Source organism: Camelus dromedarius, chromosome 8 (assembly GCF_036321535.1).
Source record: "Camelus dromedarius isolate mCamDro1 chromosome 8, mCamDro1.pat, whole genome shotgun sequence".
NCBI lineage: Eukaryota > Metazoa > Chordata > Mammalia > Artiodactyla > Camelidae > Camelus > Camelus dromedarius.
The window spans coordinates 29,282,842-29,303,287 of record NC_087443.1 but is presented as its reverse complement, the minus strand read 5'-3'; the positions used below and the strand labels follow the sequence as shown (position 1 = coordinate 29,303,287).

General features: G+C 44.2%; 1 protein-coding gene across 3 annotated transcripts in view; it reads left to right on the top strand.

The window, feature by feature from the left end:
- The window catches only part of LRMDA (leucine rich melanocyte differentiation associated), a 1,083,787-nt gene that overhangs the window by 375,675 nt on the left and 687,666 nt on the right, over positions 1 to 20,446 (top strand). The gene's annotated exons all lie outside the window — the stretch shown is intronic.

The following is a 20,446-nucleotide window of genomic DNA, read 5'->3' as shown; positions in this document are numbered from 1 at the left end:
GGTGGAGACAGACATCAGGAGGAGGTACTTCTTGGGTCATTGGGTGCTATTCAGGGTATAGTAAGTATCCACAAACTGTAGCTTTAGTAATGGCGGGGTAGGGTAGAGTTTGAAGTAAGAAGCATCTTTTCTTTACTTTTTGTCAACTTCCTACCATCTGCAGCAGGCTGCCCGATTCACCTAGGGGCCAGTCCAGTAAAGGTAAATACTAACCCTGGACAATAGAAATGATCTCCTGGATTATGGGTGGAAGCACATTCTCTTACTTCTTTGTGTTGTGATCATGTGGGTGTCCTGGCCTGTTTTGTATCATCCATGCCAAAAGGACAATCTAGTATTCAATGTGACTGGTGTAAATTCTTCCATGTGAGTGCGTTCTGACACTGGGCTTAGTTGCCACTGGATCATTTGTGAATCTGAAGAGCCCATTCTGAAAACTATTCTTAATGATGTGTAAATGAGCGTTATCTCATCAGGTAGAAAGGAGCAGTGATTCCCTGGGGTACTGGATGCTGAATGCAAAGATGTTCTGTGCTATGTCCTTGAAAGCAGCCAGGTCTGTACTTGGATAGTGACTCACTGGGCTGGTCCATCCTGTTGGGCTGTCCTCACCCCCTGGACACCTCCACAGCTGCCTGATCCCTGCTGCTGAGCCTCCCCAGCTCTTGGTGGCTTCCTCCCCATAATGGTAGACTTCTGCTTGCTGGAGAGGGGTCCAGGAGGAGAATGCAGCTCGTGGTCTTCCCTACCTGCTTCTGGAAATCCAGGAGGCATCTGCCAATATGTTACACTCCAGGACAGAGTAAGACCTCTGTGGTGATTCCACCTCTGGAGTTGGTGTCACGTATGTCTGTCTTGGTCCTATTTTTCACTTGGCTTCGATTTTAGAGTTTTGGTTATGTGATGGGGGTGTGCAATAAAGCTTGTCAATTGTTGGAGACACACTAAGAGTGGGAGAGGAGTTCATCTGAATTAGCCACTCCAGTGTGCTTGTTGGATTTCCTTCTGTTTCTGAGGTTTGTAGAGGATAAGCTAGGTCCTGACCATCTGCACGACCGTGTCCTCCTAGAGTGAAACAGTTATCGCTCACAGTTTATGGGTTTTAGAACATCTTTCTTTTGGGGGTGATGTTCTCTTGTGTGGCACATAATCAAGGTGACCATATGGACCTCTTCTTGATTTCCCTGAGACAGTCTCAATTTATGCCTATTTTCCTGATAAAATCATTCATAGTGATCCCCTCTTCCCTTTTACTCTCCAGCATATCCAGATTTGGATGATCACCTTATATATAATACTTGGAAGGAAATTTTAGACGTGTTGCCCCAGCATCATAGAGATGGTGGCATATTGAGATAACCAAGGCTTTGGAAACATGCAGACACTGAATTTATTCTCTAGCATGTGACCTCAGGCCAATTAAGTTCTCTAAGCCTCTGTTTTTTTTTTTTTTTTAAATGAGGATCATAGTACATTCCTCCAGATTAGAGCTGAGGATTACATAAAACAGCATGTAAAGAACCTAGCAAATAGCTGGACAGATAGGTAGGAGATAAAACATTTGTATCCCCCATCTTTCTTCCTCAGAATAAGCCAAGAAACCTGGTGAGGAGCAGAGGCTTGGCCATGCTTCTGAACCCGTGTTTGTATTGATACAGTTAAGTCAGCATCATCCAGTGTGACCCAGAGAGAGATCCTGACTGGTGCCTGCCATGTACTGACTGTGGGGTTTGGGGGTAAGTGTTTAACTTCTCTATCTCATCTGTTAATAGGGCTATTTTCATCTACCTCTCAGGATGGTTTTAAGGAATCTTTATACAAATAATGTATTAGGGAACATTTTGTTAATTATAAAACACTTCAAAAACTAGCACTGTGTACCAATGTATACAGGCTTTGTTTTCATTTGGGGCCAGTAAAGTTCATCAGTCTTTGTTTCACCTACCTTTGAGACCTGTTCTGAACATCAAATGGGATGTGCTTTGATAAAATTGAAAATTCCATACAAATTACTTATTGGTGATGAATCCCAACAGGTGGACTGGAATTGGCTAGTATTAACCAAGCCCATAGGGTTATTGTAGTGAATGAAGGAGGGCCATATTAATAGGGTATCCTCAGGGGAAAAGTGGCGGAACAAGATTGACGGAGACTCTTAAGTCTTTGCCCACTTGAGTGAAAAAGGTGTGTATTGGTCCTTTAAAAGGGTATAGAAGGTCTTATACGTGTGACCAGCAGGCAGAATGAGTGCTCTATGGAGCCTTGTGCTAAGACCATTAACAGGCAAGTGGAATTGGCTATAGGTTCCTTGTCTTATCAGGGGCTATATCCAGTTTTTGTTTTTGTTTTTTTACTGAAAGTTTGACCTTTATTTGTAGCACTTCTCTTTCTTGCCCTGCCTACCCCCACTTTTACACTGAAACCAAATCTTCAACACTTAAGCAACCATCAAAACATGAGGTCGTTGCATATTGAAGCAAGAGACTAGAAGAAGAAAAAAACATGAACAGGGCTTGTGATTATACTGACAACAGTCTTTTTCCTTTTGGGGGGAAACAGTGCTATTGACTGTTACTTTGATGACTCCAAATAAAACATGCCTCCTGGTAGGTTTGCACACCTCAGTGTAGTTCCCTTCCATGGTGGCTCCAGGTTTGGCTAGTGGGGCATTAACACACGTGACGTGAAAGCAGAAACTTAGTAAGTGCTAGCGTGTTGGAGCTGGTCTTGGAACATTTGCTTGTAAAGTCCAGCTGACAGGCAAAGAAGCTCAAGCTAGCCACGTGGAGAGGGAGAGGTCACAGCCCCCAGTCATGGCCCAGGCTCTTGACATGTGAGTGGAGCCATCTTGGACGTTCCATCCCATGCCACCATCCGACAGCAAACACGTGTAGGACTTTTAAGTAAGAGCAGCAGCAGAACTGCCTCACCAAGCTCCTATTAGTCTGCAGAATTATGGACAAATGAAATGGTGGTGGATTAAATCCATTGTGTTGGTTATATTGCAATAGATAACTGAAACACTGAGTTAACACACACACACACACTAAACTCAGTAAGCGTTAACTGGTTTTTCATATTTGAGAAGCTGGTAGTTTTAGACTTGAGTTCAGTCTATTTTATCTGAAGACTCTTAACTCTCATTTACCTCCCTAATTGAGTTCACTCTAAGCACCAACGTGACGTATTGCATTTGGGGTACATCCATTTCATTTTTTAAAAAACGTGGTGGGAGAAGCCTGTGTCCTTTTCCCATTTAGGCCACTCCCTTCCCCTCAGGTCCCCTGGATCCAGAAGGGCCCCTAGGAGGAGGTGGCTGGGGAAGGATATTTATTTCTGCAGCTTGCGTCCATGGGGGAACCTGGGAGAATTTATAAATCCATCACTTCAAGTCATTAGGCAGCATGCTGGTCAGTACAGGAGACTCTCTTCTCATTAATTCAGGAGAGATTTACTTGTGTCACCCTCATTAGTATTTATGGGATTTATCCACATCAATCGCTAGTGCATTAACAGGGAAATAACTAAACCTCCTAGGGTTTGTTGGCGCTAATAAAATGAGCTGGAAGTTCCAGAAATCACGATGATCAGAAGTATTCTAAACCAGGGCCTGTAATTGATCCTTTCAAAGTACCCTCAGGATGTTTTCCTGTTCGCATCCCTTCTAGTGGCATTTGCATGTTAGCACACTGTCTAAGGCCTTCTGTGAAGATTTAAGAGGAGAGCCCACTTCTTACCAAGAAACGATTGTGGGGAAGCCAGTGGAATATTGAAACCATCATTGTCTAACCAGAGAATCTAAGTAAACAATGGGTTAAATTTCTTATAATTCTTTTTTGTTTGGTCCTGGCTTATATAAAAAAAAAAAACACCCTGCATGTAAATATATTTTTTATGTATTCTGAACATAAAGATAGCTCTGTCCTACCATATTGATTTATTAGATTCTCTGACATTTTAGTTGTGGTCGTTATGTTATATTTATGAGATGAATGTTGGATTCCCTCATTATGTTATCCTCATTTATTTTACATACTTTTATGGCTGGTTGTGCATCGCTTTACAGTTAAAGCTTTATTGCAGCTGTTAGCGTTGGGGGGAGGGGAAGGCAAGCAGTTATTGATCAGAATTTACATGTTTACTGTTATAATCATGATTTATTTAATCTGTTTGCACATATAAATATAAGCCCACTCTCTGAAATAAAAAATATATACTGTTTGTATATTTTAGGAGCATTCTTGTCACTCTCATATGCTTTGGGGTAGAGAATTGGGGATGATCCAGTGTTGTGTAGATTAGCACCCTCCTTGCAGCCTGGAGGTAAAGCATGTGGACTTTGGAGCCAGACTGCGTGGGTTCAAATCTGACCTGTACTGCTTTCTGCTCTGTGTCTTGGGTCAAGGTATTTACCCCTCATTGCTCCCATTTCCTCACCTGTGAAATAGGGATGACATTAGTAGGAGTAGAGAAATGATTTTGGTGAAAGCACTTGGCACAGAGAAATTACTTATGATATGCCAGTCATTAGAACTCCAGTAGGTAGATGGGGAGGTAGGTATATTGGGAAGGTTCAGTTACTTTCGGGTGGGAGCCTGAACTTTAGTTTTGATTCAGCAGAGCGAGAATACTTAGAAGGTATGCCCTAGCCAAGAAAGAGGAGGATTCACTGAAGTCCAGAAGTTAGTCCTGAACATTTATGTTCCTGTATGTTACCTTAAAATGTGTCTTCATTCCAGGTCTTCCATTTATTGGCTAGCTTCTAAAGATCAACCTCATTCTGCCTCAGTCTTGTCATCTGTCATTTGGGTTTAATACCTGTCTAGAGTATGAGAGAGTAGTAACAGGGACACCGAATTAGAAGTCCAGAAGACGTTTCAGAGCCTTAAGTCTGCTGCTGAATAGCCTTGGCAGGGACTGAATTTTTTTTAAAAGGGGCCCAGTTTCTGTCTACCTGACAGGGGTCCATTGAGAATGAGATGAGATGATGTTGGTGACAGAACTCTGGATACTAGAGTGCAAGACCTAAGTGTTAGGGGTCTATCATAACGCCACCTAACAAAGCTGTTGCAAAGATGAGATGCTATACTAGATGTGAAAAGGCTCTGAGAAGAACAGAACGTGCTTTCTGAACATTGAGGATGTGGGAAAGACTCTGCTCTGACCTCCTGATATTCGGGCTGTGAGTCCAACTCTCCCCAGTAGACAGAGGCCGAGAAACCCAGGCTCCCTGGATCCTTGGTTCCAAGGAATGTTACCCCTTTATTCAACTCATGTGCTACTGTTTGGCCACATCCTTAGGGGGCAAAATAAATCTTGTCCTTGTAATTTCCTTATTGTCTGTCTGTTGGGTATGGGACTGTGTATTTTATTTGCATCATTTAATGGAAGTCGCACATTCTGCCCTAGTACCAGCAACTCAGCATTTGCGTTTTACACTTTACAATTTGGCAATGATTCTTCGAAGTAATTTACTTTTATCGTCTTGCTTCAGATTTTCAAGGAATAATCCATCTAGCGAAGCAGTTTATCCATTCTATACATCCATTTTTGTTTTGAGGCTCTTTAGCTGAACTAATGATTTTTAATCAAATTTTCTAGGCCACTCATCATAATTAGGTTTAGAATTATGAATTGCGTACCACTCATCATTACATCACACCTCCCAGTGACAGGTAAGTGAATTAGAGATGATCATAGGGTTTTCAGAGCCCTTCAGGATGGTTTATGACTTTTAAAGAAAAATCTCCTATCCCCCCCCCCCAACCCTGCCGCCATAGCTTAAAACATTTCCAGGAAGACCTACGATGTTTTCCCTTCCTTTTTCCTCTATCTAAAAAGGCTGTCGCTTGTCTAATTTCCCACCAATCACTTAGCTTCTTATAATTTTATATAGCTATGTTTTGAGAAAAAAGTTAATCAGAATTGAATCTCCAAAATATTATGCTGAGCAACATAAGCCATGCACAAAAGAATACTTACTACGTGATAACATTCATATGTCATTCTAGAACTAATCTGGGGTTGCTTCTGGGGGACAGAGAATAACTTGGTGCGACGGTGGAAATTAGAAGCATTCTAGATCTTGACTGGGGGGTTATACATTGGACGTGTATATTTGTCAAAACTGATTAAACTGTACACTTAAGATCCATGCATTTCACTCTCTGCAAAGATATCCCAATAAAAAAGTTAATTATGACTAACCGTTTGTTTTCATACATCATTTTAGGTGCATCTTTAACGATGACTAAAAGCTATGTAAATTCTGAAGCATCATAGTGCCTTTTCCTTATACCTTTTTAGCCAGAAAAAGATACCACAATACCAGTTCCTCTAAGTCATTGGAGGTTTGGGAAAAAATGTTGTCTGTCAGCTCTGTTAGCCATGGATATTCAAGTGGGTACCTGCTGCTGGGTTAGCTTTTATAAGAAGCCATTACTCATTCTAAAAATGTTCTCTTCTTCTGCCATTTGACTTATATGGAGGAATAATTTCTTGGCTAATTTTTTGGGGGGTGCGTGCTTTTGAAATACAAATCCACTTTTTCTAATGAATCATTATCATGCACTACCATAAAGGTTATTCACTGAAAGCTCAAGAAAAAAAAAGCAATGAAAACTAATTTTGATTGTTAATGGAAATGTATTTTTAGTCTTAAAGAGCTTCCCTCTGCAATAATTGTAGTTATGCCTCTTGGGTGTTTTTGGACTTTTAAATTTACATCTAGTAGCTCTTTTTCATTTGGCAGTTAATCTTTTAACGGAGCTCTACAGATTTGTTCTTCAGTCTAGTGTTAGGAAGGGATTGACAGAGATATTATCGCTTCTATTCAGTTTTTTCCCCTCTTCGTGGTGCTTGCACGTGCCTAGGCCGCCCTCGCTGCTGTTTTACACTGTGTCCTGGTGTGACTGTGAAGGCCTGGGCGGTGGAGGCCCGCAGGGAGAGGCGGCTTGAGATGAAGGCCCTGCTTCCCTGCGGCCACGGGGCATCTGGGTCCAGCTAGCTGCCCCTGCTCCACGCAGCACAGCAAGTGGGCACAGAGAATGCATTTGTAGGAAGTGAGCAAAGCTCAGCGTTGTGCCCCAAGAATTGGAAAACAGCCTGTAAGGAGAGCAGCTTGCAGCTGCCTGCTTCTGGCTTCAGACTCCAAAGCGTCTGTAGGCTTGGAGGGCGATTCCAAGCACCAAGGCGCAAAGTTTTTGTAGCAACCAAGGCTGCTTGCTGGTCCTGCTGATTTCTTTGCCGATTTCCAAGAGAGGCAGGGGCAGCTTACAGAAGAGGGAAGAGAAGGGGTTCTGGCAGGAAGTTTGCTGAGATTCTGCCCCCTTTGCTAAAGAACTGAGTGGTGCCTATTAACCTGGTCAGCCTGATTAGAGAAAGCTCTGGCCACCACTGAGAATCTTCCTCCTGGTGAAAACTGACCTCCCCACCGTGAACCCAGGGAGCAGGCAGACATTTGGGTATTTGCAAAGCAGCACTGAACATTAGAGAACCGTTCAAATTAATTCTGTGTACTGCAGCGCCCGAGAAAGGAAGCCAGCCCCACTTGTCAATAAATCTAGATCTGTTTGAAGCTCATGTCACTAAATCTTCGTCTTGACTGTTGGCTGCTGGTGTCAGGAGCTGCCCTGGAAGATGAATTTGAGGGGAGGACAAGAAAGGAACCATATTAAACCGCAGCTCTGATAAGTTTAGTTAAGAGGCAGGAGATGTGTCCTTGGCATGACATTCAGTGGCTGATATTTGTTTCCCTTTAAATAATACGCTGTACATCTGTGAGAATGATGGTTTAGGGCTGGTGACATTGCATTTCCACCAAGGTTACTGCCTTCTGGACAGGCAAGCTCTCTCCTTTCGTTCTCCATCCCACACCCTGTCAATAAAAATCCACTTGTCTGAGGAAGTGAGATACAGATTTTAGAGCTGACATCAGAGTATCTTCATTTCTGGAAGCAGTGAGTTTCAACCCATGTGAGCATGTAGGGAAGTGTTGGGGGTAGAGAGAAATTAAAGGGACTGTGGGAAGCAGTTTTCCTTAGGAAACTGTCACATGAAGCCCAGCCGCACCCATGGGGACAGACCAGCACTTTTGAGGCTTTCTCCCTTAAAACCTCGTTTTCATAACCTGAGATATATAAAACCTGGGCCCTCCGGTTTTGGGGTTCTGTTTTCTCCTGCAGTTCCCGTCTCTACTTACCTTGTTTTTTCCTTACTGTAATTGAGGATCTGTGACTTATGACAGCAGTCAGCAAACTTCTTCTGTAAAGGCCTAGATAGTAAATATTTTCAGCTTTTTGTAGGCTGTGCTCTGTTGTAACGGTTCAGCTCTGTCCTTGCAGCATAAAAGCAGCCATCACGCATCCGTAAATGAGTGGGTGTGTCAGTGTTGTGGACACTGACATTTGAATCTCATGTAATTTCCCATGTCATGAAGGATGATTCCTGTTTTGATTTTTTCAACTATTTAAAAATGTAAAAACCATTCTTAGCTTGCAGGCTGTACAAAAACAGATGGTGGGCTGGATTTGGCCCATGGGCATACTTTGCTGCCCTCTGACCTGTGATTTTATTTGTCTTATTATTTTCCTTTTGTCAGTGTGAAAAGATGGTGGTTGTTCCTTTTGGCAGGAGGACATTGCCAACCTAAAGATTGTCCATGGCCATGTTCAGCCAAGAGATGTAATGGATATAGAGGAAAACAAGGCTGGACTCTGAGGCAGACAACCCCTCTCTTAATAGTTACTAGCTGTGTGACCTCAGGTTTGTCACGTAACCTCTCCGAACCAGTTTCCTTTTTCTTTTTATGCAAAGGTGGGTAATTATACTTTCCTTGCCTATATGATATGACTAATCTATAGGCCAAAGAGTTAAGAGAAATGGGAGTTCTTAGTAAATAATAAATTATACGAATGTAAGGCTTTGGGGTTATTTTCACTGCTTCACCAGTGTAGAGTCTCCTTGTTAAGTGACTGTTGTTAATATTGAAGGATTATACCTTCTCTATTTCAGCAGCAAAAACAGAACCAAAATTTGAATTGTACAAGGAAGAAAATAGATACTCTGTTGTTGACTGGGTATTTCTCAGCCTCTCCAGCACTTTTTTTTTTTCCCTGTTTCTCCCAGTGCATCAGATGTTTGGCCTAAATGAAGTGATCAAGTGCAGTTTAAGCTATCCCACCACTCAGAGAGCCTTGCCTTCCCTCTGTCTTTTCAAACGTCAAGGCCCACCTGAACTGCCACCTCATCCAAGAGGTCCTCACGGGGGTCTTCAACCCATGCAGTGATGTCTAAATGACTGGACCCCACTCCAAGACCACACCTCTAGAAAGGTGTCCTGCTCTCCAAAAGGTGTAGAGCTTTTCAGAAAAAGGATAAATGCAAAGGATGGAGGTTGCACTTCAGCCAAGCAGGATGTTTTTTGACCAGAGTGAGTCCCACTGAAATCATGTACTACTGCCCAGCGGGAGAGAGATTCAGATACGAAATAAGGTGAGGGTTTCAGGAAGTTACTCTGCCAAGTGACATCACAAAACTGGTTTTTCAGCTACGGTGTTATATCTGTGTAGCCTGTTCCACTTCTAAGCGTGTTAATATCCACTAGCTCTTTTGATCCTTGTTGCAAACCTTTGAAGCACAGGGAACAAATTTCTAATTTCTATTTGACCCTGAGGAAGCTTCGGCCCAGAGAGGTTGATTTAACTGTCCTAGCACCAGGCACATGGTTAATTACGAAGTTGAGACAGGAACATAGTACTAGTTACCATACTCCACCCGACTCCCAACCCAAAGCTGCCAAAACTCTGAGTCATGGACTCTTACTATATTCGATATTCAGATTCTTGAGGGTGAGAGCACATGTGTATGTGCCTGCATTGAACTAGCTGTCTTTGAGTGTGTCCGCTTCTCTTATCTTTCCTTCCCAGAATACGTTTTGTGGGGCAGGATTTTGGGCATGAGGGTTATCACATACTCTGAGCTTCGTCTCTTCTGGTCAGACCTACGTTAGATGAACATACATGGAGTGTTTGCTTGTTTATTCAGTCTGTGGTGGGGATTCCCAGTGCATTACTGATTGGCCTAAACATTTTGGGTAGCTCCTCACTACTCACCTAGTGGAGTGTGAGCCCTTCGCAGTTGGCGGTCCCAGGTGCTCCAAGATCTGCTTCCACTACCCTTCCCTCGTCATTTTACATCTCAGGGGGAAGCCGTCTGCCTCTCCCTCCCTGAGCTCATCCTCCATCCTGTCCTCTTCTCCCTCATTTAGGACTTTGATCCACCAGTCTCCTCCACTTTCTCAGGTGTCCTCACTTTCTCATCTGCAAAGATCGTTTCCTCTTAACCTGTCATCATGCATGTATTTTCTCAACTCCTAAACAGATGCCTGATTCCCTCTCTCACAATATTGTGGTCTCCTCTTTTGCATCTTTGTATGTTTGAATTATCTACCAGCCTTTCTCACCTGGGGCTCAGGTGATAACTAAGCTCTGATGTCCTAAGGTGGGGGCAAACTCTCACCTGAAAGCCAAATCTGGCCTGCCATCCATTTTTGTTGGGCTTATGAGCTAAGAGTAGTTCTTACATTTTTTTAAAGCTTAAAAAAATTTTAAAAAGTGTCATTCTTGACACATGAAAAATATATAAAATCCCAATTTCAGTGCCTATAAATAAAGTTTTATTGGCACATAGCCACACCCATTCTTCTTGCTATTGGTTATGGCCACTTTGGTGCTACAACAGCGGAGTTGAGTAGTTTTAAGAGACCATATGACTCTTGATAGAAAAAGTTGGCTGACTTTTGTCCTAAGGCATTGATCGTAACTTCTGTGCATTTAGGAATGTATTAATTTCTTCTGTATAGCACAGGGAACTATATTTGGTATCTTGTAATAACCTTTAATGAAAACGGATATGAAAATGAATATATATATGTATATGCATGACTGGGATGCTATGCTGTACACCAGAAATTGACACATTGTAACTGACCATATACTTGAATTAAAAAAAAAAGATAAGTGTACTAGATAGGTACCATCCATGGAAGAACTGAGAAAACTGTCATAGAAAGCATCTGGTGGTGATTCTGTGAGGAACCCCCATGGAGAAAGGCTGAGTCCTCTCCCTTATTCCTTAGGCTTTTGTCAGTCAGATCCTGTAGCTGGCCTGTTGCCCTCGTGGAGCGTGTCCTTTGAAGCTTCCCTGTGACTCAGAGTCACCACATTCAGTGCGTGCTTCTCAGTCTTCATTATTCCATCCTCTCTGCACCATTTCACCCTGTGGACCAGCCTCTCATTCCTGAAATTCTCTGTTTTCTGTTTACTTTGGTAACTGTGATTTCTCTTTTTCTGTCTTCCCTTCCCATTCATTAAGAGTAGAAGTTTCTTTAGTTTCTCACCTTTACTTGTTTTATTCTTTGTTTTATAAGTCTTTTAGCAAAACTGTGAATTCAGCCTCTGTCTCTGTGCTGAGAATTTCCAGTTCACTGTCTCCCAAACTCTTGTCTTGCACTCCCATCTTTATCTTGGGCGTCACCTTCCCTTTTCTGCTCTTCCCATGTTCACTTACCTTCTGTTCTGACACCGTCTTGGTCTCGGTCATGGAGGTTTGAGACCTTGGTTATCTATGATACATCTCCCTAGCTCCAAACAGTTAATCAATGGCTTAATCCTTGATGATGATTTCAACATCCATGCCCTCCTCACCAGTCTACCTTCTTTATTCAGCTCCCCACTATCTGTCTCTTTCCTAACATAGACAGTGACTATTTTTCTTGGCTCTTTTCCTTCTACCCTACCCTGAGTGCAGGCTGCAACCTGACTCCTACAGACATTTCTGGGGCCCCGTCATATCCCATCAGTCCACCTCTGGTTTCAGTCACAGCTGTGTCGCACAGTTTCACGTGAGCTCAGAGTCTCACCTCACATTACTCCGTGAGGCTTTCTGCTTTGACCCCAGGACCTTCCCAGGAGCCTTGTGCGTCTGTGCATCAGCTAAGCTCAGCCTGGAAGTATGGAGGAGCCAGTGCCCCCAGCAGGGGCACCCCTCCACCAGTGGGGGACTGAAGGTGTTGGATAGCTGCCCATCCTCCTGCCCATCACACAGACAGTTCTTGGAGGACTTCTCTGTGGTCCTTTGGTGTCCTGGACAAGGGACATGCCCCACTGCCAGGGGCAGTGACTTTGATAGTGCACCCTGAGATGGATTTTCCTCCCCTATCCTCTCCCTCTCCTGCTTTCTGGGATCATCACCCAAATAAACCTCCTGTCCCCACGTGCTTATCTCAGGCTCTGCTTTCAGAGGGATTCAGATCAAGACAGCAGTCTTCTAGAAGCTGCTGCCCAGATGTCTTCAGTGGCTTCACAGGCCTCCCCAGTGTAGGACCACGTGTGTTCTGGAATGCTAGGCTGTCAGGTTAGACTCCAGCCAGTCTTCCCAGTGCTACTTCCCTTGTTTGCCTTTGACCTTTGGTCCCATCCACCTGAGTTCCACAGGGCAAGAGATTCTGTCTTGTTCATCTTAGTTTCCATTGTTGCTCAATGTCCAAAATATGGGGAAATGAAATGTAAGTGTGTATTTTTAGTGAGTGAATGAATGAAAAGATGTGTTCATCCTCAAATTTCCATCCTTCAGGGCTCTTCTCCTCCCTGCTTAGTAGTGACTTCTCCCTCCACTAAATTTACAAAACCCTGTATCTCTACCCCAGTGTGGTACTTTTTGCTTTCTACTTTGTTTTTATGTATTTACAAGGCTTCACTGCTAAAATGCAAATTCCTTGAGGGAAGTGACCTTGCTTTTATTTCCCTTCACATTCCCCGTAGCTCTTACGGGTAGATGGGTAATCAATACATGTTGGTTGAATGAGAAGGTATCGCCCTACTTTTCTAGGCATGCTGACTCCTTTTGGTTTGTTCTAGTCTCAGTTCTCTAAACATGTCCCATGTTTTTCTATTCCCACACATCGAGGGTATTTATTTCTTGCTTCTTTCTATGTGCTTCTTGTAGTGTTTACCTATGGGAATTCTAGCCATCCTTCAAGACTCAGCCTAAGTATCATCTTTTTCATCAAGTCTTCCCTAATTTTTCCCCTTCACCCCCCCCACCACTTCCCATTTGTTATGCATATGTATTATGCTGCTGAAAATCACAGAGTTTTATCTGCCTTGTCTCCCTTCCTCCTTGGAGATGTTAAGCACCTTCAGGGCAAGTCTGGTTTCTTCCTCATTGTGTCCAGGAGCTTGCTCCGTGCCCTGTAATCAATAAGTATCTGTTGGAATGAATTTATTTGAATAGGTTGAATCATACCATATGCCTTTTCATTCACATCGTCTTAACTGGTGCCCCCTGACCTGTCTTTGTGTGAATTTCTGGCAATGGAAGAAATCACAAGCAGAAGGAAAGATATATGTCTAGAGCCAGTCAGCATGATCTACTATGTTTGAACATGAATATTGGAACATAACTTACAAGAATGCTGTTTCAATTATTTGTAAAATATTTAAATAGTATAATCCAATTTACATTCTATCATTTCCAACAGCTGTAAAATTTACTTTCCACTAAAGTTAGCTCAATCACTTTAATTCAGTCTGGAAAAACAGTACAAATGAAAGCTTAATTTGTATTTAATCTCCCCTTTTGTTTCTACATTATTGCCTTCGAATCATTCCTTTTAGTGACTGAGATTTAACCCAGAGAGAAGAAAAGGGCTTGATGAAATATTTGAGAAGAATATAACCCATAATGAAAAGTTTGGAGTAAATGTTTAAAAATTTTAAGTGGCTTTGTTCTTTGGGGTTTTCAATTCACACAGTGTCTTTGTTATAAACCTGAGGTATGAGATCTGTGGGTTACTTTGTCAGATTCCTGGGACTGTGACTCTCAGGCGTTTAAAACCTGGTGATTTTGGAGCGGGTTACATTTATATCCTGTATATGAAGATTGGCAGGGAATACAAATGTGAGTAATGATTATTTAGTGTGTTGATCAAGCTCATATATTTCTAAATGGCTTGATGATCATTCTGGTGGGTTTTCCTCTCTAAGCTCTGGCCGTCTTCCAGCTAACATCATCAGCAGGGAGTAGCGGCACGGAGAGGTAGCTGAATTGTGACTAATCGTGACTTTTCTGTCCCCATAAGGGATCAGATCTGACATGGGGAGGGGAGGATGGGAGTCTCAGGAAGGGGTCGCGCTCAGAGCAGAACACCCCTTTCTTGCGGCTTTGTCTGTCAGTGGGTGGAGTTGACAGAAGTGTTGCAGAGACCCACACCCACCCTCACCTGGGCCCTCCCTCGTCTCCACACTCACCGTCTCCCTCCGACCCCCAGGAGGCCTCCCAGATTGGGAGGTGCTTCCACGAAGGGAACATATGAATGAATTACTCTCATTAGTAAGAAAGAACCAATGAAATAAAAAAACAAATTAACATGTGCATTTCTAACAAGTTCCCAGGTGATGCTGAGGCTGATGGCCGCACTTTAGAACCATTGTTCTCCAATAGATTGTTACCTGTCTTATAGGTGAGCAAACCTGAGGCTTGGCTGGGATCAGTAGTTCACCCAGGTGGGAGAGTTGCAGCTAGAAATTATGTCCGTCTGACTCTCCAGGTCAGTCTCTTGACCACCATCTCAACCTTCCGTTAAGCAAGGCCAGGACTGATGGAACTCATTACCTGCTGGGCTCAGTGTCCCCTTTCCTCCCAGAGGAAAACTGACATTCTTACAGCATTCCTGCATCTCTTCCTGTAACATGGGGTCTTACCTGGGGGTTCGCATCACGCCTGGGCAGAGGAGGCATCTGCTTTCTCACTGTGATGTCAGCACCCTCCAAAGCATCCGCCTGAACCAAAGTACCTCCCTCACCAGGGGTGACATAGTCCCTCAAATTCCCACCAATGGAGTTACCCTTTTAAGATAAGGTTCTATCTCCACGTTGTTTCCTAGTTAGTGTGTGAGTTCCTGGAGGGTGTGGACCACATCCTATTTGTACTGAGACTTTGCACACCCAAGTGCAGTGCTGGGCTCATGCTAAATGAGCATTGGGTTAAATAGATAAATGAGTCCATGAAATATATTACTTGGAGAGTGTATATAATTAGACCTAATACCTGGTTTTAGATTAGTCCAACAGGCAAACTTAGAGGGTAATAATAGCGTGTGTAAGTTTTGAACACTTGGAGATAGTGGGAGGAAATGGAGCCTTACTCAGCAAAAGCAAAACTTAGACCCGTCCACGATTAGTGGGACTCTCTTGGAGGGGAGGTGCTGATGATCCAACTGCCCCAGCTTTCCAGCATTTGTTGCAGTCACACTGGTCACTGACATAAGCTACTTTCTCATTCTGTCCTGGCACAAATGAAACAAATTGAACAGTTCTCAGGGATAACAGAGAGATATCAAGAGAGTCCCAGGAGTTGGGTTGGTCTGGCCTGCAGAGCCCCGGGTTCTGATTCTGCCCTGGCCCACTGCCTCCCAGGGCTCTGGGCACAGTCAAGTCTGTTCTAGTCCATCAGGGCCCCTTCTTGGTGGCTTTTGCTTTCATGATTCATTGCACGAGGAACACCCTCCTAGACACTTGATCTGCCAAATCCAGTCCAAGGGCAGTTAATTCTCTCACACTTACCTAGGCCAGTCCTCTTGGATATTGCTTCTCGTTTGGAGGCACACCTGTTCCCCAGGTGACTACTAACAGGGATAACCTTACTGTGCAGGTGAACCTCCACCCCCTACCCGCAGAGGTGTAACCTCACTGCCAGCCTCTCACCATATCCTGATGCAGAGGCAGCAGCCGTCACATGACATGGGTCGTGAGGTGGCAGGTGGTGTGCGGAGTGGGTTGGCATTTTCTCACAGAGTCAGTGAGTCCAGAGGGTAGGGGCACAGGCGTGATGCACCAAGAGGGACTCCCACTGGGCCTCTGTAGGGTTTTGCTTCTGCCAGCCCCGCTTGCAGGTTCCTTTACCCTAGAAAACTCCCTCTTCCTGCCACCGGGTTCCCACCACACAAGGAGGGTAGCTGCAGTTTAATTATCAGCTACCTCGGGCCCCGGGACCTCCATCAGCAGTCTGGCATTCATGATGGTCATTACCGCCTCAGATCCTAAATAACACGGTTGTGCTGATGGAAAATGCTGTCGGGGTCCCCGTGGATGTCACTGCTTGTTGCTACACTGATGTATACGAGCCTGTTTCAGCAAAATATAAAAGTCTGGGGAAGGAGACCCTGAGGAAGCAGAGGAGATTTGGGGCCTCCTGCCTGTTTGTTCGTCATTTTCATGTCAGGACATGGGCTTTGGGTACCTTGAGGTTATTATGAGAAATCACTGGAGTTGGGAATTTTGGGGGAAGGGGTTTTATTTATCTTTTCCCTGTTTGGTGATTCTCAACTCTGAATATACCTTTCTGCATCCACATGCTGTGTTGATTTACTTTTTCCATTTCTTAGAATGATGCAAAATGTCTGGGTTACAAAGAATATGGGACTGTATTTTTTGTATTTCCTGTTATTGAGTATCAGAAAGTTACTTGAACAAACAACTTATTTGCCATTCATCCTTATAATTTCCTGTTTTGATTAGCTGCTTCTACACTCATAATTCTAAAGAGAAATACAAAAATTCTGTGAAGCTAGCAATATTCCCTTAGATTTGTCCGTAAGATATATTTAGGCCAATTAAATTTTTTAAAAAAATCATTGTTGTTTGTCACTCTGATTCCTTTGTGTGCATGCCATCAGTGTCCAATGAATAGCATGCATTTCTTTCAGTCATTGTTAAAACCCAATGTATGGGAACAGTGTTTGTACCAGCAGCTGTTACAAATCTGGGGCTATGGATTAATGTCAGCTTCTGAATGTAGAGTGCTTTAGTTAATTCCATCCAAGGACAGATGATATCATCTAGGAAGAAGGAATATATTAGAAACTGTCAGCCAGAAGGTAGTAAAAGGAGGTGATACGTTAGAAGGAGTGCTAAAAGGTCATTCAAAGAAGAGATATTGCTAATAACTCAATTAAAAATTTCACGCTGACATTTTACAAATTTCTGTGTAAGCCCTAAAACATTTTCAAAGCTAGCTAAATTCATACCCTAGATTGGAAAAACAGGGGTCAAATAGGATTCACACAATTCCTTTGTGGGATGAACAAACTGGGATAAACTCCTTTTCCAGGAAGTTCCAGCGAGCAATTCAAAGAAACAACTTCAATATGTAGGTGAGAGAGAGGAGTTTTGCAAGTACTTCTTTTTCTTAGGGATTTTGCCCTTTCCTCTGGTAAAAGGGTTTAGGGCAGAGCAGCCGACTCATTCTGTCCCTGGGTTTCCAGGAAGCCAGTATTTGCCAGGCTGGTGTGTCATGGAGTTATTTTCTGTGTTTTGCTGCCTCAGAAACAAAAGAATTGAAGTTCTTCTTGGGAGCCAAGAGGCACAGCAAAGGGTAGGTGTAAAAGCTGCTGGTTGAACCCGCACTTGGAGCAGAAATGCTTCCAGACCAGGTGATGGGATGTGGCCACCGTGGCTGAAGAGCCAGGCTTCCTGGACAGAAAATGCAGGGATGGCAGGGCTCACAATAGGTCACCTGATGTACCTGCCTGTTGTCCTTTTTGGAAGGGATGATCCGTTCTGAAGATGTTTTTACTTGGAGTCCACCTGGCTTCTCTTGGTAACCTTTTCTAGGGTTGTGCCGTCACCGTTATGGGCATTCATTTCTTCTTCTGTCCATTGAATGTCCGATGAATGTGAACCTAGTTCTTTTTTGGCATCTTTTCCAATAGTCATAGAGAATTTTTTGTATGCATGTATTTATTTATTCAATAATTGCTCTAGCTGCCTCTAGTGTCCTTGGTGCTAAGGGTTTGGTGGTCAGGAAAAATCACCGTGACTGCCTCCTTCATGGAGTTTACAGTCTTGTGGAGGTGAGGGTCACTAAATAATCCAGCAAACACTGATACAGATGGACGTCCAATCACAGCTGGGGTAGGGGCTGGCAGAAAGGATGTGGTGCTATGCTGAGATCTAATTTTAACATAGGGAGCTTTGGAAGGACTTCACTGACACAGTGATGTCTCACCTAGTTGCTGAAGGAGGTGAGTGAGGAAAGAGGCCAGGGAAAAGGCCTGTGGGCAGAGGGAACAGCAAGTACAAGGTTCTTGGCTGCACAGGGCTGGGTGATGGCGAGGCCCTGGGAAGAGGTCCATGTGGCCCTTGGAGAGACAAGCTGGACCTGGGGGAGGCAGGTGCTGTCAGTCCGTGGAAGGCCTGACAGTCTATGGGGAGGAGTTTGACTTTTAAAAATATTTAGTACTTTTAATGTCTAGATTCATGACAAGCCAAACCACACTTCCTCTTCTCATAGTTACCCTCCTAGTTCCTCTCCTTTTCAACTCTGGGGACCTGTAATGAAATGTGGAGCAGAGGCTTTCAAACTGGCTTGTTTTCTTAGAGGTGGCTTCTTGAAAGATGATGGGCCCAGAGCTGAGAACAGCTGTAGGGCACCTGAACGTTTGCTATGGGCATCTCAAGATGGGGCACCTTGGAGTCAGAAACTGGGGCCTGCTTGTCAGGAGAGAGAGGTGCATGTCTTTGCTATGTCCTGTGTACACAGGAGGCACAGAATAAATGCTTGCTGATGAGTCAGAGGTGACATCCAGCTCTCAGGAATACAAAACTAAGTTTTACCTTTTCCAGCCACCTGAGCAACGCTCACAAAGAGCGCCTGGGGAGGAGGGGTGGGCACGGCTGCATCTGCTTCATCGTCCAGTGTGTGCACTTGGGCCACCTGATGCCAACTCTGCGATATCACATTTGTCTTATTAAGTGTGAGCCAACGCTTTCCCCTCTTCTGGGACCCTCTGGACGGTGGCCGTGGGAGACAGGGACGTGCAGTGAAAGCCCTGTTAATTTGGCCTGTAAAGGGAGGCAGCGGCTGCTGGGACCGCTCAAATGAAGACAAACGCATTGTTAAGTTTTTATGGACCGAGGCCGCGCTTTCATTAAGCATAATTTACATAACATAACTGATACTCAAGGCCAAACAGTCCTTGTGGCCCAATGACAGCCCCGACAACCAGTGGACGGCAAGGCCTCCTGCAGAACTCCTCAGGTCAGGAAGCCGCCTCCTTCCTCTGCTGGCTCAGCACTCTGGGCGCTCCCAGCTCCCTCTTTGACCTCTCAAGCTTAATGCCGATGACTTCAAAGCTATACCTCCTCCCCTGGCCGAGCTCACTTGCTCTGTTCCCTCCTGTTTCTCCCTAGGGGTTGGCTTCCTGGTGTGAACCCTCCCTTAGCCCTGCCTGGGAATTTTCTGGGGTTCATCTGGGCCTGGCAACAAGTTCCTGCTTTAGGGTTAAGATGTCACAGTGGGGAGAGTAGGCTTTAATTAGAGCTGTCGGTGTTCTCCAACAGCCCGCCTCGGAGGTGAGGATGTGTTGGGCAGTGGCCTTTGTCTGCACCCATCTTCATTACACGTTAATACCACCAGAGACACTTTGAGGTCGGCTTCTCCACCTCGCCCGGCAAAGGCAATTATCATTTCCTCTCGCTGCAGGGGTGAATGTTCGGTATCACATGATGGATTTTTGCTGGTAATCAGAACTTTCTGCCCATTGGTCTTCAGGACATACTTCTGTGTTGACATTTACAAGGTATGTGTCAGGCAGAGCCGAGGTGCGGAGTGAGAAACCGAGAAGGGGAGGGGAGGGAGGACCATTATATTCAATTTAATGATGACAATTTCCCTACATTTACAACTTCCAGAACTAAGAGACAATAGATATGTGTCTTCTGCTTGCATGCGCACCGGAGAAGATGACACGAGGAGATTCTGTTAGCGGGAATGGTGATAGATTACCTTAATGATTTCATTGCTTGCCAAATAAAAGAAAAATTCTCTCTGTGGTGCAGAGCCCTGTCCTCATCAGGCTATTCATTGTGAGGAGTTTGTTGTTAAATTGGAGGCATAGAAGGAATTCTGACCTTCCGTAAGCTGCTTTCGGGTTTTTATTTTTTCCTTGACTACCTTGACAGTCTGGTTCTTCTCAGTTTACAGGACTGGCATAAGCCTTTGTGTGTCTAACACTGAAGCTCATTATTGGATTTGAAGAGCTCATAGGTTTGGGCAGGTGGGTGTTGCATTAATGGAAAATTTCATAGTAGAGTTCAATGAAAGCTCTCCTTCACTATTATACTTGTGATTGCAGGTGACTGTGTGTGTCCGTGTTGGGTGGCAGGAGGGGGTATGTTATCATGTGAACCGTAGATAATTTGAATGAATCCCAGTGCTATGCATGGGAGGTTTAAGCTGAGGTGGGATCCTTTGGTCTGGGTAGAATCCAAAGGGCCGTTTTCTCAAGGCTGCTGGAGGCTGGACAGTACGAATTGTAGACCAGGAGGGGGCTAAGGTCTTAGTGGGAGAACAGCACCAGGTGACAAGTCCTGCGGTCCAGGCAAGG